The following is a 4,106-nucleotide window of genomic DNA, read 5'->3' as shown; positions in this document are numbered from 1 at the left end:
ACAAACAAACAAGAAAAAAACAACAACAACATGAACTATTTTAAATGAATGCCTCGGTAAATAATGATGTTAAATACTTATTATAGTTTTTTACTATAGATTCATTCATGTATTTTTTTTTTTATTCATTTTTTTTTTATCAATTTTCGTGTCATATCCTTCTGGGTTTAATACAAGGAACACGAACAATAATCCATAAATAACTAAAAGATAACTAATTTTTTTTTTATTCATTCCTCTTATTTTTTGTTCCCTTTCGTCAGTTTTCGTGGCGTTTTCAATATATTTAACTTTCATTTCACTCGTATTTCCATTTTTTTTTGTTATTTTTGCTATGTTGTTCGTTTTTGTGGTCTCGAATTTTTTTTTTTTTATTTATTAGTTTCCATTTCATTCATGCTTCCGTTTTCTTTGTTGTTATCTCTCAGTAAACATCAAAGCAATAACGTGAACGGCTACTGCTAATTATTATTATTATTATTATTATTATTTTTAACTTTCGTCCATTCTTCCACTTTTCTTTCCTTTTTTTTTTCGTTATCTCTAGTTTTGTGGCCTTTTCTTCATTTTCTAATTTTCATCCACTCTAATATTTTCTTTTTCCTCGTTATCTTTATTTTTTTTGTGGCCGTTTCACGCATTTTTTTTACTTTCATCAACTCTTATATTTTTCTATTTTCCCTCTAATCCCTAATATTTGTAGTCTTCTCATTATTTTTTTTTAACTTTCATCCACTTATACTTTTCTAATTTCTTCCTATTATCTTCTTCCTATTATCTATTTGTGGCGCTTTCATCATTTTAAATTTCCATCCATTCCTATATTTTTCTTTTGTTTGTTATCTCTTACCTCTCTTATCTCTGCTCTCTGCTCTCTCTCTCTCTCTCTCTCTCTCTCTCTCTCTCTCTCTCTCTCTCTCTCTCTCTCTCTCTCTCTCTCTCTCTCTCTCTCTCTCTCTCTCTCTCTCTCTCTCTCTGTCTCTCTCTACTATCGGTCTTCGTAGCGTGTTCAGCCTGGCGGGAAATAATAAACACGCTGCTTAATAACATTGTCAGGGGCCGTAATTGTTTGCTGGGCTGGGAAGCGAGGCGATGAAATGGTCCATCAGGGGAAGGCTCAGTTATTAATGGCCAGATGTGCTCTTTTTTTTTTATCCCCCTTTTCTTTTTTTTTTTTTTTTAGAGGGGAAGAGGGGAGCGGCCAGGATACAGAGAGAGGTGTCTTGTATTTATTGTTGTAATTACCTCCTCTCTCTCTCTCTCTCTCTCTCTCTCTCTCTCTCTCTCTCTCTCTCTCTCTCTCTCTCTCTCTCTCTCTCTCTCTCTCTCTCTCTCTCTCTCTCTCTCTCTGTGTGTTTGTGTGTGTGTGTTAGCAAAGTTAGTCACCCAGCCAGCCAAGCATACATACAACACACACACACACACACACACACACACACACACACACACACACACACACACACACACACACACACACACACACACACACACACACCTCCTCCTCCTCCTCCTCCTCCTCCTCCTCCTCCTCCTCCTCCTCCTCCTCCTCCTCCTCCTCCTTTCCCTTTACCAGTTATTTGTGAGGAGTTAGGATAGTGTGGAGGAGGAGGAGGAGGAGGAGGAGGAGGAGGAGGAGGAGGAGGAGGAGGAGGAGTCTTGAAGAGTAGGAAGCGTTCACCTGTGTACGTGGGTGAAGGAGGAGGAGGAGGAGGAGGAGGAGGAGCGTGTTCCGAAGTGCTTCTGCCTCTCCATTCCATAACTAAAGTCTCGAAGTGAATCCAGAGAGAGAGAGAGAGAGAGAGAGAGAGAGAGAGAGAGAGAGAGAGAGAGAGAGAGAGAGAGAGAGAGAGAGAGAGAGGTGCAGACATACATGTTGTGTCTGTATCTGTTTGTCTGTGTCATCATCTTTATTCTATTCTTCCATCTCTTTCTCTTCCTCTTGCTCTTGTTTTTTCTCTTGTTTGTTTCTCATCGTCATATCCGTGCTGTTTGTTCTCATCCTTGTATTATTCGCTTTTATTCGTCTCTTCCTCTTTCTTCATTCTCTAACACTATTTCGTCTTATTTTTCCAGAGTTACATCCCAGGACTCACTTTTATTCATGGGTTCATCTCCTTCTTTCCTCCTTCACTGAAACATTTTATCTTTATCATATTTTTGCAGTTTAACCTCCCCATGTTTTCCTATTCATCTTACCAAAAACTTGTACCCACATTTTATTTTTTTCCCTCTTCCTCTCCTTCTCCCTCCCTTTGTTTCTCATTATCATTTCCCTGTTGTCTATTATCGATTCTGTTTCGTCTTATTTTCCTGTTTAACTTACCACGTTTTCTGTTTCATCTAATCCAAGTTGCTGTCCTCAGTTTAATTTTTCCTTTCCTTCCACAGGTGTTTCCAATAGTGCCTCGCCTCGGTGCCAGTCCTGTGTGTGAGTGCCTTTCCCAGTGCCAGTGCAAGATGGTATGACGGGGCAGGAGACCACCACCACCACCACCACCACCACCACCATGAGGCCACGATGGAAAGGTAGGTGATGTTTTTCTTGTCATATCATTGTTTCATTTTTGCTTGGATGAAGTGAAGAAGGTTTGTTTTCTCGCTTCATCTACCTACTCCCGTTTTCTGTTTCGTTATTGTTATCTTTTTCTTTTTTTTTCTTATCTCGTTTTTACTTGAGCGAGAAGTGTGAAGTTTGTTTTTTATTTATTTATTTTTCAGTTCTCTTCTCTTATTCATTCCTCCTCTTCTCCTCCTCTTCCTCTTCTTCGTTTTCCTGCTTTTGTGTGGCTTTGAAGCGTTAAAATAAGCAACAATTATGTTTTTTTCTGAGGGTAACATCTCCTCCTCCTCCTCCTCCTCCTCCTCCTCCTCCTCCTCCCAACCAAGCTCTGCAGTAACAATCATCACGCCAGTATATTGTAGTGTAGCTAAGAATTATTCCGTCTGTCAGAGTTGAGTTTGGTCCGCGTGAGAGGCAACGCTGTCTGTGTATTCCTGGTGAAGCAGAGTCTGATTGCACGCTTGTGAGGCAAAGTAAGGAAAAATGCGAGAGTCTGAATGTTTTATCCTTTTATCTTCTCTCTTTCTCTCTCTCCTCTCTCTCTTTCTCCCTCCCTTTTTTTTTTTTTTTTTTTTGTGTGTGTGTGTGTGTGTGTGTGTGTGTGTGTGTGTGTGTGTGTGTGTGTGTGTGTGTGTGATTGTCAGTGGAATGTCATGGGATTTAACACTTAGAACTCCACGTAGCTACTTACTTTAATTGACTTTACACTTCACTTAACGTTACTCTTTTCCTTCCTTCCTCACTTTTTTTACTTCTCTTTACTTATCGCTACTTGCTTTTACGTAGGGTATTCTTCACATTTTATCGTCTTATTTATCTCCTGCGTTCTTCGTCTTACTCTCCCTGCTCTTACTTATTACTTTTCTCTTTACTTACCACTGCATGCTTACTTTCAATGAAGGACAGTATTCTCAACATTTTATCGTCTTTTCTATCTCTTCCGTTCACCATTACCTAATTTGTTTATATATATATATTTTTTTTATTTTTCTCTCTACTTATTAACTACTTACGGTTTGTGCACAGTATTCTTAACATTTCACTATCTTGTCTCACTCCTAACATCCTCTAGTGGAAGTTATTCACGTTTCCAGAGGCGTGTTTATAAAAAGACTAGGAATAAAAACATGAAAAAGAGAAAGGGTAAAGAAGATACAAGGAAATGTTTTAAGTGATTTTGTAGCATGAAAATAAAATTATTCTCTCTCTCTCTCTCTCTCTCTCTCTCTCTCTCTCTCTCTCTCTCTCTCTCTCTCTCTCTCTCTCTCTCTCTCTCTCTCTCTCTCTCTCTCTCAGTATTATTGTGTTTGAAAGGGTGATGAAGGATGGGCAAGTCAGTGAAAGGGTTAAGCAGCGTGTGGTGGGATTTAAATGCTGCATTGGTGTGGGGGAATTAAGAAAAATGTTTATGATTACTAAATTGAGAGTAATGAGGGGTAATAATTTGTGTGTTCAGGGAATTTCTCTCTCTCTCTCTCTCTCTCTCTCTCTCTCTCTCTCTCTCTCTCTCTCTCTCTCTCTCTCTCTCTCTCTCTCTCTCTCTCTC

Source organism: Scylla paramamosain, chromosome 20, assembly GCF_035594125.1.
Source record: "Scylla paramamosain isolate STU-SP2022 chromosome 20, ASM3559412v1, whole genome shotgun sequence".
NCBI classification, from domain to species: Eukaryota; Metazoa; Arthropoda; class Malacostraca; order Decapoda; family Portunidae; genus Scylla; species Scylla paramamosain.
The sequence above is the reverse complement of the archived record's forward strand: the minus strand, read 5'-3'. Positions refer to the sequence as shown.